This window comes from Ornithorhynchus anatinus, chromosome X5, assembly GCF_004115215.2.
Source record: "Ornithorhynchus anatinus isolate Pmale09 chromosome X5, mOrnAna1.pri.v4, whole genome shotgun sequence".
NCBI lineage: Eukaryota > Metazoa > Chordata > Mammalia > Monotremata > Ornithorhynchidae > Ornithorhynchus > Ornithorhynchus anatinus.
The window spans coordinates 64,299,608-64,325,432 of record NC_041753.1 but is presented as its reverse complement, the minus strand read 5'-3'; the positions used below and the strand labels follow the sequence as shown (position 1 = coordinate 64,325,432).

Below are 25,825 nucleotides of genomic sequence, written 5' to 3'. Positions count from 1 at the left end.
AATACAAGAGAAAGTGCACTTCTGGTGTGGAGACTTCATTTACTACTTGCATACTAATTCAAAAACCAGAGCAAATAACTGCATTTTTCTCTTTTCCCTTGCCAGTGACCACAAACTTGTCCATTACATTCCATAACTTCTGAGACAGTTGTGTGTTTTTTTCCCCCTCTGTTTATTGAATACCCCTATGGCCTTAAAGAACACTCATTAAATCTGCCGCTTACTATGAGCTCAAACACTCTCTGTGGTTTCTGTGGAACACTACAGGTAGGAGCATTCTCAAATCTGGCTTGATTCTCCCTGGATGACAGTATCCCATGATCTCAGTGAACTGTTAGGGAATCATCAAGAAGAGCCCAAAGTGAATCCTGGTTGTAGGGGAATATATGAGATACAGAGGAAGGTAAGGAGGGAAGAAGGACTGAATTTTCTTGAGTAGATGTTTTAGCGTGTGGAGAATCCCTCTCCCAATCAGTAAATGAAATTTATGTCCTCTAGGCTGAAAGCTCGATGTGGGCAGGGAACATGTCTATCAACTCTGTTATACTGTACTCTCCCAAGCACTTAATACAGTGGTCTGCACACAGTAAGAGCTCAATAAATATGATTTCTCGATTGATTAAAGCCTTTATCAAATGGGATTGATTGATGGAGCACTGGGTGCACAGCACTGCACTGATGACTCTGGAGAATGACAATGAATGAGCACTTGAGAAAATGGAGACATGATCCCTGCCCTCGAGGAGCTGAAAATCTAGCGGGGAGCTATTTGATGAAGCAATTCTTCCATTCACACTGTAAGATATCTGGCTGGCAATTGGCCTTTTCTACTATTTTTAGGAATCCTCATCCTGGAATTTGTCCTTGGCAAAGATGTAAGTTGTGCAGAAAGGATTCCTTCTTTCCTCCCCCACCTCTCTACCCCTACTCTGAAAACTCAGCTCGTCACAATTCATTCATTCATTCATTCAATAGTATTTATTGAGCGCTTACTATGTGCAGAGCACTGTACTAAGCGCTTGGGATGAACAAGTCGGCAACAGATAGAGACAGTCCCTGCCGTTTGACAGGCTTACAGTCTAATCGGGGGAGACGGACAGACAAGAACAATGGCACTAAACAGCGTCAAGGGGAAGAACATCTCGTAAAAACAATGGCAACTAAATAGAATCAAGGCGATGTACAATTCATTAACAAAATAAATAGGGTAACGAAAATATATACAGTTGAGCGGACGAGTACAGTGCTGTGGGGATGGGAAGGGAGAGGTGGAGGAGCAGAGGGAAAAGGGGAAAATGAGGCTTTAGCTGCGGAGAGGTAAAAGGGGGATGGCAGAGGGAGTAGAGGGGGAAGAGGAGCTCAGTCTGGGACGGCCTCTTGGAGGAGGTGATTTTTAAGTAAGGTTTTGAAGAGGGAAAGAGAATCAGTTTGGCGGAGGTGAGGAGGGAGGGCGTTCCAGGACCGCGGGAGGACGTGACCCAGGGGTTGACGGCGGGATAGGCGAGACCGAGGGACGGCGAGGAGGTGGGCGGCAGAGGAGCGGAGCGTGCGGGGTGGGTGGTAGAAAGAGAGAAGGGAGGAGAGGTAGGAAGGGGCAAGGTGATGGAGAACCTTGAAGCCTAGAGTGAGGAGTTTTTGTTTGGAGCGGAGGTCGATAGGCAACCACTGGAGTTGTTTAAGAAGGGGAGTGACATGCCCAGATCGTTTCTGCAGGAAGATGAGCCGGGCAGCGGAGTGAAGAATAGACCGGAGCGGGGCGAGAGAGGAGGAAGGGAGGTCAGAGAGAAGGCTGACACAGTAGTCTAGCCGGGATATAACGAGAGCCCGTAATAGTAAGGTAGCCGTTTGGGTGGAGAGGAAAGGGCGGATCTTGGCGAATTAGTGGTATTTATTGGGCGCTTACTGAGTACAGAGCCCTGTACTAAATTCATTCAATCATTCATTCGTATTTATTGAGCACTTACCATGTGCACAGCACTGTACTAAGTGCTTGGAAGAGGACAATATAATAGATGGATAGACACGTTCCCTGCCCACATGGAGCTTACAGTCCAGAGGGGGAGACGGACACTAAGATTAATGAATGAATCACAGATATGGGCAGATGTGCTGTTGGGGGGGCGGGGTGGAGTGAATATGGATTGCTTAAAGGAGACAGAGCCAAGGGCATAGGTGACACAGAAAAGAGTGGGAGTAGGGGAAAAGAGGGATTATTAGGGAAAGACTTTGGGGAGGCACATGTTCCGCACCAGCTCAGGACTCTATTCTTTTCCTTTTGCACATGCTCCGCACTTAAGATAGGAAGAGCCACAAGCAGTATTGCTTTCTTTTAGAAAGAGAGAAAAAAAGAAGGAAGGCAAAGGGAGTCAAAGGAAGCCGCCTTCACATCATCCACTGATAGACCATTCACAGACTGAACTGACAAGGAGCAAATGCGGCTTTTTTTTTTCCTTGCCCATAGAACCTTCAAAACCCTGTGGAAACATCCCGTTATCCCTCTGCTAGCAGAGACCCATCTTCCGGTATTTGACAAACACCATCTTGATTCTTTCTTCTAACTGTTGGTGCTAACTATGTCATGCTGTTTTTCTCTTCTAAGTTAAGGTTGCATTTCTTTTTCAAAAACCTCTGGCCCTGGAAAAGGGAGGCTATACACAGCAGAAGAAAATCTTAGCAGATGGATTAGGGGAAAGGAAGAGCCACATAATGAAACACATTTTAGCCTCCTGCATGCAGATTAATATATTTTTTTCAGTGAATTTTCACACTGAGGAGAAATGAGAGGCCTGGAACCCCGCTGCTCTTATAACACTAAGAATACCATGGCCCTCAGAGCTCTGTCTAACCAAGGCTCAGTCTTCAAACTGGCTTTCAGGGGGCACCTTGGGAATGGACAGAATTAACTGATGGTAGACTTTGAGGACAAGGAGCCAACCAATGATATGGAAATTAGGAAACTCTGGAAGAGAAAATGCATCTTTGTCTCTTTTTACAAACAACCCACCAAGGTCAGAGAGCCAGAAGACCTGGGTTCTAATCACGGCTCTGCCACTCACCTGCTGTGTGACCTTGGACAAGTCACGTAAATTCTCTGAGCTTTGGTTTCCTCAACTGTAAAGTGAGGATGAAAGACCCATTCTCCCTCCTCCATAGACTGCGTGCCCCATGTGGGACAAGGACTGTGACCACTCTAATCATCGTGTATCTCCCCCAGTCCTTAGTGCAGTTCTTGGCCTATAATAAGCACTGAACAAATACCACTTAGATTATTTTTAATCAATCAATGATATTTATTGAGCACCATGTGTAGAGCATCATACTAAGTGCTCAGGAGAGTACAATCCAACAGAGTTGGTTTAACAATATAACATCTGGTCTTTGTGGGTTGTTCTGTTGAACTGGAGGACTAACATCCCATGCATTAATGTGGCTATAAAATTTCTCATTTCTCACCATGAGCCCCCAGTCAACTTTTTGTACCAAATTTTTTAATGGTATTTGTTAAGTGCTTAATATGTGCTAGGCACTGTACTAAATGCTGGGGTAGATATAAGCTAATCAGGTTGGACACAGTACCTGTCCCACATGGGGCTCGCAGCTTTAATCCTCATTTTATAGATGAGGTAACTGAGGCACAGAGAAGTTAGGTGAGTTGTCCAAGGTCATAGAGCAGACAATGAGTCTGCTGGTATTTAAAACCCAGCTCCTTCTAATTCCCAGCCCCATGCTCCTTCTACTAAGCCATTAATGCTCCTCATTAAATGGCCCGAATGAACTTCCACTGGCTTAAAGAAATGCCAGTTTATTATAGGGTTAAGTTATTTGGATCCTCACATACCCCAAGTTAAGTTGCATTCTTGAATTCTGGATGATCCGGTGGTGACTATTGTTATGCTCAGAGCAGGGTTAAGAATATCCTCAGTGAGTCAACTTTTTTTTTAAATGGTACTTGTCAAGCGCTTACTATGTGCCAGGGACTATATTAAGCGCTGGGGTAGATACAAGCTAATCAGGTTGGACACAGTCCCTGTCCCACGTGGGGCTAACAGTCTTAATCCCCATTTTACAGATGAGGTAACTGAAGCACTGAGAAGTTAGGTGATTTGCCCCAAGTCACACAGTAGACACGTGACAGCCAAAATTAGAACCCAGGACCTTCTGACTCCCAGACCCATGCTCTATCCACTAGGTCACGCTGCTTCTCGGTTCTTTCCCAAGGAAACTCCCTGATTGGGAATGGTACCAATACAGGCTGCAGACAAACTCATTTCCCAATAGAAGGAAACAACTGATGAGTGAAGTCCAATTTCTCCCCAGGGGGAAAGAGAGTGGAGAGCCCGGGAGTGGAAGTGTAGGTGGGTAGGACAGTAGCTGGTTGACAATCTCACCTGGGTCCTTGGGGATACCTGGATTGGATGGATTGAGTTGGAAATGCCAAGTGTACTTGAACTCTTGGAAGGAACATGCTTAATTACTGCAATGTTTCGATGTCGCAGGGCCGGAGGGCATCATTTAGCTCCTGCTTCCTCTTCATGCTCTCACAGTTTAAATTAGAAACACTCTTGGAGGATGTGTTTTTGCCACGGTTGTGTTCTCCCAAGCATTTAGTAAAGTGCTTTACACCTAGACGGTGCTCAGTAAAGTGTATCGATCGATTGATTCCTCTCTCTTTTACCCTCCAAGACCAGCCCTCCTACAGTGTTTGCAAAAAATGGACAATCAATTTATGGTATTTATTCATGCCTACTGTAACTACTAGTAGTAATGGTAGCCACAGTAGCCTATGCAGAACAGTGTACTAAGTGCTCGAGAGAGTACAAGTGTCAGGGTAGGTACAAGATAATCAGGTCGGGCACAGTTCCTGTCCCCCATTAAATCCATTATTTATTCATTCATTCATATTAATGTCTGTCTCCCCCTCTAGACTGTAAAAGCTCATTGTGGCCAGGGAATGTGTCAGTTACATTGTTATATTTTCCTCCCCCAAGCACTTAGTACCGTGCTCTGCAAACAGTAAGTGCTCACTAAATATGACTGATTGATTGACATGGGACTCACAGCCTAAGTAGGAGGGAAACCAGACACTGGACCTCTATCTTACAGATGAGGAAACTGAGGCCAAGAGAAATGAAGTGCCTTGCCCCAACTCACAAAGCTGGCAATAATAATAATAATAATAATAATAATAATAATGATAGTATTTGTTAAGCACTTACTATGTGCCAGGAACTGTACTAAGCACTGGCATGGCTACTAGCAAATTGAGTTGGGACATAGTCTCTGTCCCACAGAGGGCTCACAATCTCAATCCCCATTTCACAGATGAGGGAACTGAGGCCTAGAGAAGTGAAGGGACTTACCCAAGGTCACACAGCAGACAAGTGGCAGAGCCGGGATTAGAACCCATGACCTTCTGAATCCCAGGGCCGTGCTCTAGCCACTACGCCATGCTGCTTCCTCCACGCCAAGCAGCCAAAGCTCCAGCTCCACTTCTTCAGTAAATTCAGCTGAGTCTCCCCATCATAGGCAGTAGGAAGAAACAGGGCACCACCAGCCTCCCTGCTCCAGAAGGCCACAACCTTGGTGCCATCCTTGACACCTCATGGTCTTTCAGCCCTCCCAGGCAATCAACTTCTAAAGCACAAGCAGCAACCACCATGGTCTCAGCTCTTCTACCAGCTTATTCATGGGTACCTTCACATCTTTACCAATCAGTCAGTCAACGATATTTATGGAGCCTTTACTGTGGGCAGAGCACTCAACTAAGTGCTTGGGAGAGTACAATACATTAGTGTTGGAAGATATGTTTCCTGCACACAAGGAGCTTATGGTTCAGAATCTACAATCTACAGTCTTTAATCAGCTATTTCATTCTGATATATCTGCCCTACTTCTTGCTACCTTTTCCCTCTGTTTTGGAAAACATAAATTTTTGCCTCTCCCATTAAACTGAAGCTCCTTGAGGGCATGGGTCATGTCTGTTAACTCCCTTATCTTGTACTCTCCCTCTTAGTCCAGTGTCCTAGAAACAGAATACTACAAGGTCCTTGAAGGCAGAGATCATGGCAACCAACTCTATTGTGTTGTATCTCTCAAGACCTTACTACAGAGCTCTGCACACAGTATACTGCAAGCTCCTTGAGGGCAGGGATTACGTCTACTAACTCTACTATACTCTCCCAAGTACCTAGTACAGTGCTTTGCCCAAAGCAAACCGTAAGCTCCTTGAGAGCAGGGATCCTGTCTACCGTTATTATTCTTTTCCGTTCTAAGCTCATCCGCTAGACTGGAAACTCATTACGGGCAGGAGCCGTGTCTACCGACTCTGTTGTACTGTACTCCCCCAAGTGCTTAGTATAGTGTTCTGCACACAGTAAGCACTCCATAAATACCATTGATTGATTATCTGAAATAGCTTTTCCTGCACTGGAGGACGGAGCTGGCTACTGACAGGATAATAATAATAGTGGTATTTGTTAAGTGCTTCCTATGTGCCAGGCACTGTTCTAAGAGCTGGGGAAGATACAAGATAATTGGATTGGACACACTCCCTGTCCCACATAGGGCTCACAGCCTTAATCCTCATTTTACAGATGAGGTAACTGAAGTACAGAGAAAAGTGACTTGCCCAAGGTCAAACAGCAGACAAGTGGCAGGGCAGGGATTAGAAACTCAGGTCCTTCTGACTCTCTAGTCCATGGTCTATCCACTAGGCCACGCTGGATAAGTCTTCAGGATCTCTCCCCTCCCACCCAAGTTGACACTGTACAGTTGTAAGGGCTAATGTACAATTCTTCTCTTCTCCTAATGAAAATGGATCATTTTTTTTAAATCTTTGATAAGTAAAAAATAAAAAAAATCTGGGAGCTTCTCAAGTCATTAAGAATAATTTTTGCAAGAAGGAGAAACTTGCTGAGCAAAGGGTGTGGTGAGCTTAAAAGATTTACTTGAATGTGTGACAAGCACTCGCTACCCTCATCCTAATAATGACAACCCTACAGTATTAGTAATATGTTTTTTGCCAGACACACATCAAGCATTACAAAAGGATTATCATAATCGTATCAGAAGTCTGACAATAAAAATGCATTTGTAAACGGTGAGACGGATGGAAAGACCCACCCTACTCCTCCTACTTAGACTGTAAGCCGCATGAGGGACAGGGACTATGTCCAAACTCTAAGAGGCTTTCCCTGACTAAGCCCTTTTTCCTTCTTCTCCCACTCCCTTCTGTGCCTCTCTGACTTGTCCCAGCCCCACAGCACTTTTATACATATATATATATATATATATATATATATATATATATATAATGTATTTCTATTGATGTCTGTGGGCAGGGAATGTGTCTGATGTTGTACTCTCCCAAGCACTTAGTACAGTGCTTTGTACACAGTAAGCACTCAGTAAATATGATTGAATGAATGTCTGTCTCCCCTCTAGACTGTAAGCTCATTGTGGGCAGGGAATGTGTCTGTTATATTGTTGTACCGTGCTCTCCTAAGCGCTTAGAACAGTGCTCTGCATTCAGTAAGCACTCAATAAATATGATTGACTGACAAACTAATTAACTTGTATCCACCCCAGTGCTTAGAACAGTGATTGACATTTAGTAAGTGCTTAGCAAATACCCTAAAAAGTGCTAAACTCTAAACCCAGTGCCAGCCTCTAAACCCATAATGACCCAATATTTTTTAAAGCTTCTGGTGGGTGCAGACAACCACCAATCAATCAATCGGTGGCATTTATTGAGCACCTACTGAGTGCTAGGCACTGTACTAAGCTTGGGAGACTCACATTCTCTGCTCCCAGTGAACTGACAGTCTAACCAGGGAGGCAGATCATGACATCTCAAAGAAGAAACAGATCAGGACTCAGAAGCTAAGCACATAATCACTAGTGCAGATGATTTGATAAATCATGTATAATTCAAAGACTACTTCTCCTCCCCACCAAAAGTCAGTTGATCTTCTCAGAGAGCTCTGCCCCATCATTGAGTGACAATTTCCCATCACAAAAACCATGCCATCTTTCCCCCTACAGGTTTTGGTTTTCTTAGTGCTTCTAGCCACCAGATTTGATTCTGGACCCTACAATAAAATCATCCTAGTCTGGAAAGGAAGAGCACAAGTTGCTAACATCAAGGTTCCAACTGGGCTTCACAATCTGTGTTCTGAACCAGTGCAAATCGCTTTCATCTGTGAGCACTACCACTCGGCACTTGGGATCTGGCCTTCCATGCGTTTGGATTTATAAAATTAGCTTCTTCCATTAAAAAAATAAATCCTACCCTACAACCTTCACTCCACCCAGATTCATGACACATGGGGGATACACACTGGGAATAAAAAAAGAGAAGCAGTGTAGCCTAATGGATAAAGCTCAGGCCTGGAAGTCAGAAGAGCCTGGGTTCTAATCCTAGCTCTGCCACTTGTCTGTTGTGTGACCTTGGGTGAGTCACTTCACTTCTCTGTGCCTCAGTTTCCTCTTCTGTAAAATGCGGATTAAGACTATGAGCCCCTCGTGGGACAGGGACTGGATCTGACCTGATTAGTTTGTATCTACCCCAGTGCTTAGTAAAGTGCCTGCTACATAGTAAGGGCTTAACAAATACCATAATAAAAGAAAAAAAAAAAGAAGAAAATGATGTCCAAACACAAGTGCACCCAATCCTGGCCCTAAAGTTTTTCCCTTGCCTTTGGTTCTACCTGCTGCTCCACCTAGAGGCACTCTCACCTTCCCCCTGGAAAAGGGAACCAATCGACAAATTGCCCTTTTTTTCATTCAAAAAAATCCAATGACTGCAGAGCTTCCATGTCAGGCCCGGCTGTTAAAGAAAATCCAGCACTCCAGTGATAATGTGTATATTCATTCTGTGTAAATGACTAAGTTCAAAAAACCATACAATGAATCATGGTTGCAAGGCCAGACCTGCTTTGATTAACTACGCCAGTATAATGAAATCCAACAGAGCAATCACTGAAACATTTAGCTCCAAATGTAAATCTTCTTGAACTCTGAAAAAAGCATGTTAGGCAATGAGAGGCGGTGTATAATACAACCATATTTCATATAACGAAAGTGGAAGCAGTTGTAAAGGAAAGGGAATGCTAAAAAGTTGTTATGCTGTGTTTGGCAAGAATGAGTCATTTTAAACGTGTCGATCACACTAATCCAACATATTTTTAATCTAAAGGTCAATAGAGGCAGCTTCTAAAGTGATGCCAGAGAGGAAATCCAGCATTTATAAGATGATTTCAAGTGGTAACACAGTACCACAGTGTGTCTTGGAGAATTAGTCTCAGCTTTAAATTGAAGGGCACAGATTGATCAAGGTAGGAGAACTGTATCGACACTTCCATTCCAGCAAGGCCACTGTGTTGAATTCCTGGATCCATCGCTCGTCTTCCAGGAGTGAGATGGGGGAACCCTCATGTTTGGTGAGTTGGGGTCTTAATCTCTCTTGAGAGGCAATATTGGGGCCTTCAGCTCTGTCTTGGGCTCATCTCCCTCCACTTCAAAAATCCTCCAGTAGCTGCCCAGCCATCTCCACAGCAAACAGATCGGGTTTAAGGCACCACTCAATCAACTCTCTCCCCTTTATCTATTTTCACTCCTCTCCCCCTACCACCCAGCCTGCACACTTCACTCCTCTAGTGCCAATTTACTCACTGGACCTCTGTCCATCATCTGTCTCACCGTCAACCCTTTGCCCATGTCCTCCCTGCTGACGGAAACTCACTCTCCCTTCATATCTGACAGACCAGCACTCTACCCATCTTCAGAACTCTTCTGAAATGACATCTCCTCCAGGAGGACTTCCAGGACTGTGTCTGTTATATTGTTATATTGTACGCTCCCAAGTACTTAGTACAGTGCTCTGCACACAGTAAGTGCTCAATAAATACACTTGACTGACTTACTAACTACCCAACTGTTGAGGTGACGTTGAAGTGCTGAAGTGGCAGTAGGGCAAAGAGATAAGGTGGAGAGATAAGAGTTTTCATGAAATAATAACAATAGTAATAATACAATGAGGATAATGATGGCATCTGTTAAGCACTTACTACTGCTAATAATAACTGTGGCATATGTTAAATGCTTACTATGTGCCAAGCACTGTACTAAGCATTGGGGTATATACACGTTAATCACAATGGATGCAGTTCGTGTCATTCATGGGGCTCGCAGTCTATGTAGAAGGGGACAGGTACTAAATCCTCCATTTTACAGATGAGGAAACTGAGGCCCCAAAGTGAAGTGACTTGCCCAAGGTTACACTCTGCGGACAAGTGGCAGAGCTGGGATTAGAACCCGGGTCCTCTGACTCTCAGGCCCGTGTTCTCTCCACTAGGCCAAGTTGCTTCTCTTCCAACCTCCTCTTCCAAAATTAAATACTTCTGAAGGTGATAGAAAAAAATGAGGTAGCTGGTACACAGGAGTAAAAAAGTGCACCAAGGTCATTTTGCCATTTCCCTTCTAGGTTGTGATGATTGTAACAAGGTACTGTCTTCCTGCCAAGGATCTTTGACCCTGAAGAACTGCTACAGTTGCTGGAAAAAATGGCTGTCACGACACCAATCGACCAAGTCACCGATCCATCAATAGTAATGATTGAGCAATGCTTGGTGCAGAGCAGTATACTAAGCTCTTGGATGAGTGCAATGGGGGTAAAAGACACGATCCCTGCACTTTCAGAGCTTACAGTCGAAACCTCTCAAAATATCTCCTGACCAGTCAGAAGTCTTGTGGGCTATGGAGAGTGAAGGATTGGTCATTTGGGTGAAGCAAATCTCAGTGATAAACACCGAATCGAAGGAGTGTACACAGAGGGCTATCTCTTCCCAAGACACTGTGAAGGAAAAAAAAAACTGGGGTGGAGTGTAGAGAGTGAAAGATTAAATGGAGGCAGAAATGGCCTCAGAATCCCTTGTCTCGTCTTTTGCTATCGAGTCATCTCTGAGCCATAGCGACTCCATGGACAAGTCTCTCCCAGAACACCCCATTCTCCATTTGTAATCGTTCTGGTAGTGTATCCATAGAGTTTTCTTGGTAAAAATTCAGAAGTGGTTTACCACTGCCTCCTTTCGCATGGTAAAGTTGAGTCTCCATCCTCGACTCCCTCCCATGCCGCTGCTGCCCAACACAGGTGTATTTTGACCTGTAGCAGATTGCCTCCCACTCATTAGCCACTGCCCAAGCTAGGAATGGAATGGTTATGCCTCCACTTGACTCTCCCTCCCGTAGTCGACTCTGGTAGAGTCCTGGAAACTCTCCAGGTACCATCCTGAGAGGGGTCAGAATCCCTAGAAGCCAATTATTGAATCCCAAATGGAGAGAAACAGCAATTGCAGAGATATGATAGAAGACCAGTCCCTAGATACAGATTCTGCTATATTGACTTTCCTGGAACACATCTACCTTGTCAGGCCAATAAAGTTATTAAAATGGAAATTGAAATTCACCTCAGGATCTTACAATCGAGCTGTTCTTACCTTTACAGGCTCCAGGTATGTCTTAATTAGATTTTCCCCAAGCCCACTTTCCTGAATCATCTCTCTGAATTCAGTCATGATTAGAGCCAGGCCAAGCAGGCCACTGCTCAGGGCACTAAAGCTTCCTGGAAATCTCCCAGGCTCTGAGCATGCTCAAAGACTCCGAGTATGCTCCAAGGCTCTAAATGCAAAACGTGTGATGCCGAACATGGCCATAATTGAAAGTAGAGTTTGGGGGGAGTGTGGGGCCACAGATTTTCTCTTTTCCAGGGGTTTATTCCACAAAGCATTTCCACTATCATGAAACAAAGAGACTGCAGTTAGCCTGTGATTTCTTGTGAAATCACTCCATTCAGGGGCCTGAGAAGTTAGGTGTCGGAAAAAAAGAAAACCTTCAAGAGGATATTGAGATATGCAGTTGGGTATTAATTGGGTATGGGATTTCCTTGGCTGTCAGAGATATATGGAAACATTCAAATATTCCATGTGCCAGTTCTTATTCTGTGGTACTGGGGCAAGAAACCTGTAATCGGGTTAATAGACATAGCTCAGCCAGGGGAGGATAAAAGAGTTTAATCTCTTTAATGCTGGAACTGGACATTTCTAATGGATGCACAGTTTTATGTCTATTTGGTGTATTCTTTCTTTCATCACTCAGTCTCCTTCCACCACTGCTCCCTTCAGCAGGTTCTGTGGCTTAAATACACAGCCTCTAATAATGATGATAATGATACTACTAATGATAATAATAACATATTAAGCACTTACTATGTGTCTAGCATTGTACTAAGCACAGGGGAGATAAAAGTTAATCAGGCAGTCCCCGTCCCACTTGGGGCTCACTATCCAAGTAAGAGGAAGAACAGGTATTCTCCATTTTATTCATTCAATAGTATTTATTGAGCGCTTACTATGTGCAGAGCACTGTACTAAGCGCTTGGGATGAACAAGTCGGCAACAGATAGAGACAGTCCCTGCCGTTTGACGGGCTTACAGTCTAATCGGGGGAGACGGACAGACAAGAACAATGGCACTAAACAGCGTCAAGGGGAAGAACATCTCGTAAAAACAATGGCAACTAAATAGAATCAAGGCGATGTACAATTCATTAACAAAATAAATAGGGTAACGAAAATATATACAGTTGAGCGGACGGGTACAGTGCTGTGGGGATGGGAAGGGAGAGGTGGAGGAGCAGAGGGAAAAGGGGAAAATGAGGCTTTAGCTGCGGAGAGGTAAAGGGGGGATGGCAGAGGGAGTAGAGGGGGAAGAGGAGCTCAGTCTGGGAAGGCCTCTTGGAGGAGGTGATTTTTAAGTAAGGTTTTGAAGAGGGAAAGAGAATCAGTTTGGCGGAGGTGAGGAGGGAGGGCGTTCCAGGACCGCGGGAGGACGTGGCCCAGGGGTCGACGGCGGGATAGGCGAGACCGAGGGACGGCGAGGAGGTGGGCGGCAGAAGAGCGGAGCGTGCGGGGTGGGCGGTAGAAAGAGAGAAGGGAGGAGAGGTAGGAAGGGGCAAGGTGATGGAGAGCCTTGAAGCCTAGAGTGAGGAGTTTTTGTTTGGAGCGGAGGTCGATAGGCAACCACTGGAGTTGTTTAAGAAGGGGAGTGACATGCCCAGATCGTTTCTGCAGGAAGATGAGCCGGGCAGCGGAGTGAAGAATAGACCGGAGGGGGGCGAGAGAGGAGGAAGGGAGGTCAGAGAGAAGGCTGACACAGTAGTCTAGCCGGGATATAACGAGAGCCCGTAATAGTAAGGTAGCCGTTTGGGTGGAGAGGAAAGGGCGGATCTTGGCGATATTGTAGAGGTGAAACCGGCAGGTCTCGGTAACGGATAGGATGTGTGGGGTGAACGAGAGGGACGAGTCAAGGATGACACCGAGATTGCGGGCCTGCGGGACGGGAAGGATGGTCGTGCCATCCACGGTGATGGAGAAGTCTGGGAGCGGACCGGGCTTGGGAGGGAAGATGAGGAGCTCAGTCTTGCTCATGTTGAGTTTTAGGTGACGGGCAGACATCCAGGTGGAGACGTCCCGGAGGCAGGAGGAGATGCGAGCCTGAAGGGAGGGGGAGAGGACAGGGGCGGAGATGTAGATCTGCGTGTCATCTGCGTAGAGATGGTAGTCAAAGCCGTGAGAGCGAATGAGTTCACCGAGGGAGTGAGTGTAAATGGAGAACAGAAGAGGGCCAAGAACTGACCCTTGAGGAACTCCAACAGTTAAAGGATGGGAGGGGGAGGAGGCTCCAGCGTAGGAGACCGAGAATGATCGGCCAGAGAGGTAAGAGGAGAACCAGGAGAGGACAGAGTCCGTGAAGCCAAGGTGAGATAAGGTACGGAGGAGGAGGGGATGGTCGACAGTGTCAAAGGCAGCAGAGAGGTCAAGGAGGATCAGAATGGAGTAGGAGCCATTGGATTTGGCAAGAAGGAGGTCATGGGTGACCTTAGAGAGAGCAGTCTCGGTAGAGTGGAGGGGACGGAAGCCAGATTGGAGGGGGTCTAGGAGAGAATGGGAGTTAAGGAATTCTAGGCATCGATTGTAGACGACTCGTTCTAAGATTTTGGAAAGGAAGGGTAGTAGGGAGATAGGACGATAACTGGAGGGGGAAGTGGGGTCAAGAGCGGGTTTTTTTAGGATGGGGGAGACGTGGGCGTGTTTGAAGGCAGAGGGGAAGGAGCCCTTGGAGACTGAGTGGTTAAAAATAGAAGTTAAGGAAGGGAGGAGGGCAGGGGCGATGGTTTTAAGAAGGTGAGAGGGAATGGGGTCCGAGGCGCAGGTGGAGGGGGTGGCACTTGCGAGGAGGGAGGAGATCTCCTCTGAGGATACTGCAGGGAAGGATGGGAAAGTAGGGGAGGGGGTTGTTGGGGGGGAGGGGAGAGGCGGAGGGGTGACTTTGGGGAGCTCAGACCTGATCGTGTTGATTTTCGTGAGGAAATAGGTGGCCAGATCATTAGGGGTGAGAGATGGGGGAGGGGGAGGAACAGGGGGCCTAAGGAGAGAGTTAAAGGTCCGGAACAATCGGCGGGGGTGACGGGCATGGGTGTCGATGAGGGAGGAGAAGAAGCTTTGCCTGGCGGAGGAGAGGGCAGAGTTAAGGCAGGAAAGGATAAATTTGAAGTGTGTGAGGTCAGCTTGGTGCTTGGACTTTCGCCAGCGGCGCTCAGCAGCTCGAGCATAGGAGCGTAGGAGGCGGACGGAGGAGGTGATCCAGGGCTGTGGGTTAGTGGCGCGAGAGCGGCGGAGGGAAAGGGGGGCGAGAGAGTCGAGATGAGTAGTGAGGGTGGAGTTGAGAGCGGAGACCTGATCGTCGAGAGTGGGAAGAGAGGACAGGGCGGCAAGGTGAGGCGAGATGCTATTGGAAAGACGGATGGGATCGAGAGAGCGGAGGTCTCTGTGGGGCAGTAGCGAAGATCTGCAGGGGGAGGGAGTGTGAGAGATGAGGCAGGTGAGAAGGTTATGGTCCGAGAGAGGGATTTCAGAGTTGGTGAGTGAGGAGATAGTGCAGCGGTAGGAGATGACGAGATCGAGGGTGTGACCGAGTCGGTGAGTGGGCGCGGTATGGTGGAGGAGGAGGTCGGCAGAGTCGAGGAGGGATAGCAGGCGGGCGGCAGAGGAGTCGTCGGGTACATCCGTATGGATGTTGAAGTCTCCGAGGATCAGAGTGGGCAGAGAGAAGGAGAGAAGGAAGGTGAGAAAGGGGTCAAGGTGGTTGAAGAAGTCGGAGGTGGGACCGGGAGGGCGGTAGATGACGGCGACAAGTAACTGGAGTGGGTGGTAGAGGCGAACGATATGGGCTTCGAAGGAGGGGAAGGAGAGGGAGGGGGGAGGAGGGATAGTGCGGAAGCGGCATCGGGGCGAGAGGAGGAAGCCGACGCCTCCTCCCTTACCGGTGAGTCTGGGGGAGTGGGAGAAGGAGAGGCCTCCGCCGGAGAGAGCGGCGGCGGAGACCGTGTCTTCGGGAGAGAGCCACGTTTCCGAAAGGGCGAGGAGGAGGAGAGAGCGGGAGAGGAAAAGGTCATGGATGAAAGGTAGCTTGCCTGTAACAGAGCGGGGGTTCCAGAGACCACACTTGAAAGTATCTGTGGGTGCAAGGGGAGGAGGGGGGGAGGGGCGGGGGGAGGGGAGGGTTTGGATGGGAAGGAGGTGGCGGGGCCCTGGACGAGGAGAGGGGGATGAGGGGTGGCGGTGGGACAAGAGGACTGGGATGGGGCGTGGGTGGGGAAGAGAGAAGGGGGGAGGGGGTGAAGAGGGGGTTAGGTGGGGGGAAGAGTAGGGGGAGGGGGAAGAGGGGTAGCGCTGGTAAAGTGGGGTTCTAGGGCGGGAGAGAGGAGGGGGGGAGGAGACAGAGGAGAGAGCGGGAAAGAGCTGAGCGAGAGAGGGGAAGGGGAAGGGGAAGGGGAGGATAGGAAGGGGCGGGAGGATAGGAAGGGGCGGGAGGAGGGACATGGAGAGGCCAGAGAGGTGGGTGGCAGCACTGACAATAAACAGTAATAAACGAAATCGGTAATATAGCAACATGATACAATATGATACAGTACAGTGGTGCTAATATAGCAACATGATACAGTATGATACAATATCGTCGTGTTAATAAAAGGGGTGATGACCAGGGTCGGGGGTAGACTCGATTAAGGGGCGACCTGATCAAATTCAAAATCTGACAACAATAAACAATAAAAAGCGAGATCGCAAATATAGCAACATGCTACAGTAAGGCACACTACAATAGTGTTAATAAGCAGGCGATGACCAGGGTCGGGGGACGAGCCGACCCTACCCGATCAGACTCAAAGTCAAGCGGCCAGCGGCCGAGAGTGTCCCAGAGCTCATGACCAAATAGCCCTGTGGCGGCGGGGGGGCCCTGAGGTTGTCCGGGGTGGGTGGCGGCCGTAGGCGGCGGCTAAGGCAAGGTAACATGGTGAGAACAAGGACGTCGTCGCCCGGGCGGGGGCGGGAGGGATGAATCACCTCAAGAGGGAAGAGGGAGTGAGGCCTTCCCAAAATGGCCGCCTCAGGCAGAGTGGGGGCTTCCTAAAATGGCCGCCTCGGGCGGAGTGGGGGAGCGGTTGGGGAGCACAGTGTCCCCGGGCCCGAGCAGGGGGACACAATGTCCCCCGAGGACACAATGTCCTTGGGGCCGAGAAGGGGAGCACAATGTCCCCAGGATCGAGAAGGGGAGCGGAATGTCCCCGGGCCCGAGCGGGGGGGGGGGGGGGGGGGGTGGACTGGAAGCTGGTGGCTGGGGGTCTGTGGGGGTGAAGATCCGTAGTGTCGGAGTTCCCGAGCGGGGGTGCGGAGATCCAGGTTGTGAAAGGCTGAGGCGGGCGCGGGTCCGGACGGTCCGAGGCTCAGCTCCCCGGTGGAGGCGGAGGAAGCGCAGATGAGTCAGCGAGCGGTAGGCGAAGGGGGGCTTGTCGGGAATCGGGGCAGGGGCCGGGTGGGCCGAGGTTGCGCCTCAGGGGAGCAGAGATCCCGAGCCCACGAGGTAATGGCTCCAAGGGTCCGGGCGATGACAAGGCTCAGCTTCCCGGGAGAGGGGGGGTGGTCTCGGCGTGGATGAGTCGGCGGTCGGCGGCCAAAAAGCCGCTAAGGTCGGCGGTCGGTGGCCAAAAGGCTGCTAAAGAGCTAGGCTGGAAACGGGGGGCAGGCAGCCCAAGGAACCACCGCCTGGGAGGAGAGCTCCAGAGTCCATGTGGTGGTCGATTCAGCCCCAGGGGAGCAGAGATCCCGGGCCCATGCGGTAATGGCTCCAAGGGTCCGGGCGATGACAAGGCTCAGTTTCCCGGGGGAGGGGGCTGGTCTCGGCGTGGATGAGTCGGCGGTCGGCGGCCAAAAAGCCGCTAAAGTCGGCGGTCGGTGGCCAAAAGGCTGCTAAAGAGCTAGGCTGGAAACGGGGGGCAGGCAGCCCAAGGAGCCACCGCCTGGGAGGAGAGCTCCAGAGTCCATGTGGTGGTCGATTCGGCTGGGAAGAGGGGGCCCGGCGGTCTGAGACTTACCCCCAGGGGAGCAGAGATCCCGGGCCCACGTGGTAATGGCTCCAAGGGTCCGGGCGATGACAAGGCTCAGCTTCCCGGGAGAGGGGGGGTGGTCTCGGCGTGGATGAGTCGGCGGTCGGCGGCCAAAAAGCCGCTAAGGTCGGCGGTCGGTGGCCAAAAGGCTGCTAAAGAGCTAGGCTGGAAACGGGGGGCAGGCAGCCCAAGGAACCACCGCCTGGGAGGAGAGCTCCAGAGTCCATGTGGTGGTCGATTCAGCCCCAGGGGAGCAGAGATCCCGGGCGAACTGAGGCCCAGAGAAGTTAAGTGACTGGCCCAAAGTTACCCAGCAGAAAAGTGGTAGAGCTGGGATTAGAAGCACTAGGATACACTGATGCAAATGGAAGTCACAGGAGGAGGGAGTTTAGAGAAAAGCTCTAGGTTTGGTCTTCTAATGTATCGCAATGTAATTCCATTCTGCTGTGTAATGCACTGTGATGGCACATGATGGCACATGTGTCTCCATGTCCAGTATATTAGAGTGCCTCCTAGTAAATATTTATGGTATTGTGTGACAGGGAAATGTAAAAAATTGAATAATAATAATGATCATGATAGAGGTATCTCTTGTTTACTATGTACCAAGCCCTTAGCTAAGTGCTGTGGTAGGTAGAGGATAATCAGGCCAGACAAAGTCCTTGTCCCACATGGGATTCACAGTCTTTCCACAGATAACCCAAAAGCATCATTTTAGCCCTTTGTTTCAACTTCTTCCCTTTGCTAGTCTTCAAGAAGTAGACAAAGGACTGGTTCGATGTGTCTCTTGGATATTTCCTGTCGGCTCTTTTTCCGGTGAAGCAGTGATGCAGAAGGGAAGGGAATAGGGAGGGGAGATGAGAGGTAAATCAAGGAATGCTTCGTGGAGGAAGTATGCTTTTAGTTAGGTTTGCAGAAAGCGAGAGAGGTGGTCTGGCAGATATTAAGAGGAAATGAGCTCCAGGTGGGAGGGATGGTGTGATCAAGGCATCAGTGGTAAGAGAGATGATCTGGGAGCACAGACAGTAGGTTGGTGATAGAGGAGGAAAATGTGAAGGCTGAGGCACTGTGGGAAAGGAAAGAGAACAGGTAGGAGGGAGAGAACTGATTGAGTGCTTTAGAATCAATGGTGAGGAGTTCCTATTTGATGCAGAACTGGATGGGCAACCAATGGAGGTTTTTGAGGAGAGGGGAGACATCTTTGACCGTTGATCGGTGAAAAAATTTCAGCACCTGAAAATTCAGGAAAAATAATAAAAAAAAACCTCTGAGGTTGAGATGTGAGGATTGCAGCGAGGCTGAGTTCAAGCCGAGAGTAATGAATTATGGCTTTACAGTGACAGCAGTTTAGGGGAAGGAAGGGGGGGGTGGAATGGATGGAAAATTCAGTTCCCCACGGGAGAGCATATTGGTGATAAATCTTCAAGAGCCCAAATCAGGCCTCCAATTAAAGGATAAGGAGATCACATTTTCTTCTGCCATTAGTAGTGTGTGTATGTGTGTATGTGTTGTGTTTGTGTATACCACTCCAGTCCCATGCCAACATCTGCAGAAATAGAATGGGACTCTGATTAATCCGATTAGATCTTTACTGGGAGGATTCAGGAATTGGCCAACAAATCCAACAATCAGACCCTAAGAGTCAAGACATTAGCAAACTGAAATCCCACTTGTGTTATTATAATGCCTGCCAAGCTAATTGAGAACACCTTTATTTTTAACTAAATAAATTATTGCTACAATTATACGACCTCAAGGTCACCTCCTTCAGGGAGTGCCCAACGTATGAATTAAGTATTCAACTCTTCCACTCTTGCCGTTAAGTGGTCTTGGCCAATCAATGCCAGATAAACAGTGTGAATATATGCATTTGATGAACTGAGCCTTTCAGTTGTGTGCTAGTTTATACTATAAAAGAGGGAGAATTTTCTGGGTGTGTTGTGTGGCCTAAAACCAGTTTCTACCAGTGGTCTCGTCCTTCCAGATCAAGTGAGCCGTTGTAGGTCACACCTCAAACTTTACCAAGGTGAGACTCCAGGCTGAAGAATGAGGTTATTCTCCGATCCTTACCTGAAAGGGTGCCTCTAATAATAACTGTGGTTTTTGTTAAACACTTACTATGTGTCAAGCACTGTACTAAGTGCTGGGGTAGATACAAGATAATCAGGTCCCACATGGGGCCCAGAATCCAAGTAGGAGGTACAACAGCTATTGAATCCCCATTTTGCAGATGAGGGAACTGAAGACCAGAGAAGTTAAGTGACTTGGCCAAGGTCACATAACAGGCATGTGGGCGAACTAGGATTAGAACCCGGGCCCTCTGACTCCCAAGCCCAGGGTCTTTCCACTAGGCCACGCTGCTTCTCTCCCTCCATTTTCCCTCGATGGCTAGTTGCACTATATCCCCTGAGAGCTCAGTGCACTGCAAGTACTTTCTCTGGAACCAACAGGGTCAAAGGCAAGTAATGGCAATCCTATCACTAATCAGTAGATACACAAGGCATTCATTTTTATGAAGCAACAAGAGTAAGAATAATTACAGCATTTGTTAAGTGCTTACTATGGACAAGCACTGGGCTAATCGCTGTTCTAATCTTGTGCTGATCACAAAATCATCAGATTATAGTCACTGCCTCACATGGGACTCACAGTCTGAGCGGGATGGCGAAAAAGTTTATCAATCCCATTTTACAGATGAGGAAACTGAAGTACAGAGAGGTTAAGTGACTTGCCCAAGGTCATACAGCAGGCTGGTGGCAAAACCTGGATTAGAACTCAGGTTGTCTGTTAGTCTGTGCTCTTTCCATTAGGACTTGCTGCTTCTGTTCCAGAATATTCTCCCTTCTCCACAACAACAACAACAAAAAAATCACCCAACTAATCCCAATCTAATTGCCTCATTAATGTTTTTTTTTCCACTACCCTTCTTTTGGGTTTGATATTATGTTTCAGGTACAAACTAATAAATCCATAAACTGGAATGCAGGAAAAAACCTTCAAACTGTAGTTATTTGGAGTCTAATTTGCATGAGTATTAATTATTTTAAACAAGAGACTAAAAATGATGACACCCTGTAGACTAGAAGGCTCCATACTTTCAGAAAAAAATGGCTCATTAATTTTTAAACAAGAGACATCCATTATTATGCTTTCTGTGACAAGACTTTGATTTTTTGGGTAAATGATGACCATAATTAAGCCTCTCATAATGAACATTGCTATTACTAAACAGCACAATTTATATAATGTCTACTTTCTGGGAAGCTTAGCTTTCTTTGTAAAAATCAACACTGGAGAAGTGTCTTAGATTTTATAGAGTGTGTTTGTGTGTGCGTGTGTATATGTGTGTGTGTATCTTTCTGTGTCTACCTGTCTGTCCATGTATTTCCACACAAACATCCCACCCACTTATGTCTGAATGACATACTAGATTGAGACAAGTCAATCTAAACATGTACCTAAAAAATAGAGAACCTCAAATGCACGATAGGATTTTGGGTTTCCAGCAATATACCATCATTTTCTGAAACAGCATTTAATATATTATATTTACAGTGCAAAATGCATAATAATTATACTCAGCTCTTGGCCTCGAGCCATTCATTTAAATATTTCAAACACTTCACGACAGTTCATGAGACGTAGTGTGGTCTAATGGAAAGATCATGGGCCTGGGAGTCTGCGGACATGAGTTCTAATCTCAGCTCCACCACTTGTCAGATGTGTGACTTTGGGCAAGTCGCTTAACTTCTCTGTGCCTCAGTTACCTCAACTGTAAAATGGGGATTAAGACTGTGAGCCCCACGTGGGACAACCTGACTACCTTGTATCTATCCCAGTGCTTAGAACAGTGCTCGGCACATAGTAAGAGCTTAACAAATACCATCAATATTAATCCTGCTCTTCCACTTGCCTGCTGTATGGGTTTGGGCATCACTTAATTTCTCTATGCCTCAGTTTCCTCATCTGAAAAATGGGGGCTAAATACCTGTGCTCCCTCCTATTTAGATTGTGAGCCCCATATGGGGCAGGGACTATGTCTGACCTGATTTACTTATTTCTACACCAGTGCTTGGCAGATGATAAAGCACTTAACAAATGCCATCGTTATTATGTCCAAAACAGAACTCCTCATCTTCCCACCCAGACCCTGTCCTCCCAGAGACTTTCCCATCAGTGAAGACAACACCTCCATCCTCCCTGTATCATAAGTCCATAGCCTTGGCATTATCCTTGACTCGTCTCTCCTATTCGATCCATATATTCAATCTGTCACCAAATCCTGTTGGGTCTATCTTCACAACATCTCTAGAATCTGTCCTTCCTTTTCTACCCAATCTGTCCTTCCTTTTCTACCCAAACTTCTACCACATTGATTGAAGCACTAATTATATTCTGCCTCAATTACTGTCACCTCCTCACTCATCTCCCTGCCTCCTCTCTTTCTCTCCACTCCAGTTCATTTTTCTCTCTGCTGCCCAGATCCTTTTCCTACAAAAACATTCAGTCCATGTTTCCCCACTCCGCAAGAAACTCCAGGGGTTTCCCACCCACCTTCACATCAAACTGAAACTCCTTACAATTGGCTTTAAAGCACTCAATCAGCTCTCTCCCTCCTACCTAACCTTGCTAATCTCCTACTGCAACTCAGCCTGCACATTTTGCTCCTCTAATACCAACCTACTCACTTTACCTCAATCTCATCTATCTCACTGCCCGTTTCTTCCCCCTGGCCTGGAACTCCCTACCCTTTCATATCTGACTGTCCACCACTTTCCCCATCTTCAAAGCCCTTCTAAAATCACATCTCCTCTGAGAGGCCTTCCCTGAAAAACCCCTCATTTCCTCTACTTTTTTTCTCTGGCCTGTAGTAAGAAATCAACAAGGTAAGTTAAGAGGGGGCAGGGTAATTGAGTCCTTCAAAGCTGATGGTAAGTAGTTTCTGTTTGAGGCGGAGGTGGAATGGCAACACCTAGAGGTTCTTGAGCAGTGGGGAGATGTGGACTGAATGCTTTTGTAGAAAAATGACCTGGGCAATAGAGCAAACTATGGACTGGAGTGGAGAGAAACAAGAGGCAGGGAGGACAAGGAGGAGGGGGATGCAGTAGTCAAGGCAGGATAGGCTAAGTGCTTGGATCAGCATAGTAACAGTTTGGATGGAAAGGAAAGAGAGGATTTTTAGAGATATTATGAAGGTAGACCCAACGGGATTTGGCGACAGAATGAATATGGGTCGAATGAAAGAGATGCTTTGAGAATAATACCAAAGTGATGGGCTTTTTGTATGCTATCTGTTAGGTGCTTATTATGTGCCAGGCACTGAACTAAACAATGGGGTAGGTACAAATTTATCAGGTTGGACACAGTCCATGTCCCACATGGTCATACTGCCTTAATCCCTATTTTACAGATGAGGCAACTGAGGCTCTGAGAAGTTAAGTGACGTGCCCAAGGCTTGTGAGATAGGGTGTATAGTGGTGTTATTAAAAGTGATGGAAAAATAGAAGGGAACCCAGAATTGAACCTTCAAGGCCTGCCACTCTTAGATGGTGGGAGGCAGAGGAGTAGTCTGTGAAAGAGACTGAGAAGGACCAGTCAGAGAGATAGGAGAACCAGGAGAGGACAGTGCCAGTGAAGCCAAGTTAGATCATGTTTCAAGAAGAAGTAGATGGTCCATTGAGTCAAAGGCAGCTGAAAGATCAAGGAGAATTAGGATGGAGTACTTTGGAAAGTAAACAGTTGATGGTGGATAGGGAAAGAAGAAGGGAGGGGACAGGCGTTTTGATAAGTGTGAAGGGATGGGGTCAAATGCCCAGGTGGAGGTGGTAGTTTTTTAGAGGAGGTGGAAGATCTCCTCTTGAGATACTGCTGGGAAAGATGGGAGAGTCAAAGAGAGGGCAGGAAGAGGGAGGGACTGGAGAGGAGCAGGGGAGATTTTAGAGAGAACACACCTAATGGTTTCAATTTTATCCATAAAGTATATGGTCAGGTCATTAGGGGAAAGAGATGGGGGGGCAGGAAGACAGGGGGCTTGAGGAGGGAGTTAAACTTTGAGGAGGGAATTAAACAGAATAAATTACGGATGTGAACATAAGTATCGTGGGTCTGAGGGTGTGGTGAATATCAAATACTTAAAGGGTACAGATCCAAGTGCATAGGTGACACAGAGGGGAGCCGGAGTAGGGGAAAAGAAGGCTTGTGGGAAGGAATTGATTGCAGTGCTAGTGGTTTGTCCAGCACACTCACACTCTCTCACCCCTGCCAGTCATCATTCCACTGGGGCAGAGGGTGCAACAAGTGAGTGGGTGGTCAGGGGTGAAGCACACTGCCAAGAGCACTGAAAGGGGTGTTATCTGCAGGACCAATTTAGGGCCAAAGTTACTACAGCAGAGTGGTGATGCTGGTCTGTAGCGCAAGGACCCAGCAGGTGGTTGCCTAACTAATAACTGTGGCATTTGTTAAGTGCTTACTATGTGGTCAACACTGTAGTAAGCATAGGAGTAGATGCAAGATCATTCGATTAGACACAGTCCCTGCCACATAGGGTGCTCACAGCCTAACTAGGAGGGAGAACAGGTATTTAATCCCCATTTTACAGATGAGGGAAATGAGGCTCAGAGAAGTTAACTGACTTGCCCAGGGTCACACAGCAGACAATAATAATAATAATAATAATGTTGGTATTTGTTAAGCGCTTACTATGTGCAGAGCACTGTTCTAAGCGCTGGGGTAGACATAGGGGAATCAGGTTGTCCCACGTGGGGCTCACAGTCTTAATCCCCATTTTACAGATGAGGGAACTGAGGCACAGAGAAGTTAAGTGACTTGCCCAGAGTCACACAGCTGACAAGTGGCAGAGCCGGCATTAGAAACCAGGTCCTTTTGACTCTAGGTACTTTGCTCCACCTCTAGGCGATGCTGCTTCCCCTTTTTGAGGATCCTGCAAAGCCTCTCCACTTCAGGGAATGCCCCTGGTGTTTTTGTTTTATATAATTAAATCAAGTGGTAGAGCCTGAATTAGAACTCAGGTCCTTCTGACTCCTAGACCCATTCTCTTTCCATAAGGCCACACGGTTTCTCTGTGGTCTCTGCCCACATCAACCAGCTATTTTTTTTTTCCCTTTGGGATTTATTAAGTGCTTACTATGTGCCAGGAACTGTACTAAACACTGGGGTAGATCCAAGCTTATCAGGTTGGAAATGGTCCCTGTCCCACGTGGGGCTCACAGTCTTAATCCTCATTTTACAGATGAGGTAACTGAGGCCCAGAGAAGTGAAGTGACTTGTCCAAGGTCACAGAGCAGACAAGTGGCAGAGCCGGCATTAGAAACCAGGTCCTTTTGACTCTAGGTACTTTGCTCCACCTCTAGGCGATGCTGCTTCCCCTTTTTGAGGATCCTGCAAAGCCTCTCCACTTCAGGGAATGCCCCTGGTGTTTTTGTTTTATATAATTAAATCAATCAGTGGTATTTCCTGAGTGCTTATTGTATGCAGAGCCCTGGTACTAGATCTCTGGATCAATAACAGAACTATAAACCAAAAGTAGAAAGCAGCATAAAAGTAGACACCTCCCCTGATGGCTCATTTTAGGTCTGAGTTACCTGAGTCATGTATATATCTGTAAATTATGTAATTTATTTATTCATATTAAGGTCTGTCTCCCCCTCTAGATTGTAAACTCACTGTGGGCAAGGAATGTGTCTGTTATATTGTTAAATTGTACTTTCCCCCATGCTTAGTACACAGTACACTCAGTAAATATGATTAAGTGACTGATTTACTGATCTGGATTGGAGTAGTTAAGACCCAGCCAGCCAAGGTGGGGAAGTGAGATGGCCTTTTATGGGAGAGAGAAAGAGAGAGAGAGAGCTACCTATACTGACTGGGTTTCACAATTTATGCAAACAGGAAAAACTGCTCTGCCATGACTTTTATGGAAAAAGCAAGCCAGAAAGAAGAATTCTCACAGGGTTCAGAATTCAAAAGAATAGGATTCCTACGAAGAAAAAGAGTCTGTTTGTTTCATAACTGAAAAAGCTCTCTAATCCAAAGTCACTGTGTGGTGCTTTGAAGTTTTAGAAAAGGGAGCTCAAAGAGTCAGAACAAGGGGGGCGGGAGGATAGATTGGATACCAGATTACCTCATGACTCTGCTGAAGGACTATATGGGCCTGATCACTCCTCTGTTTTAAGGAGAGCCCAAGTTGACCTAGCCATTGGGGAGAAATAAATTCAGACTCTGTGTTTGATAATGACTCTGCTTGGCAGGATGGGAGCATTTACAAGGAGGCAAGAAGGGAGGTAGTAAAAGCCCCCAGACAAGCTTC

At 47.2% G+C, this 25,825-nt stretch overlaps 1 long non-coding RNA gene and 1 other non-coding gene across 2 annotated transcripts; one reads left to right on the top strand and one right to left on the bottom strand.

The window, feature by feature from the left end:
• The first annotated feature begins 307 nt into the window (after positions 1–307).
• On the top strand, positions 308–10,934 carry LOC114808218. The gene is made up of 3 exons (XR_003756064.2): positions 308–403; positions 9,197–9,440; positions 10,484–10,934. It is a non-coding gene; the product is annotated as an uncharacterized LOC114808218 (long non-coding RNA).
• Positions 10,935–11,159: 225 nt separating this feature from the next.
• Positions 11,160–11,297, bottom strand: LOC114808525. Its single transcript, XR_003756372.1, has one exon. It is a non-coding gene; the product is annotated as a small nucleolar RNA SNORA7 (small nucleolar RNA).
• Positions 11,298–25,825: the final 14,528 nt, after the last annotated feature.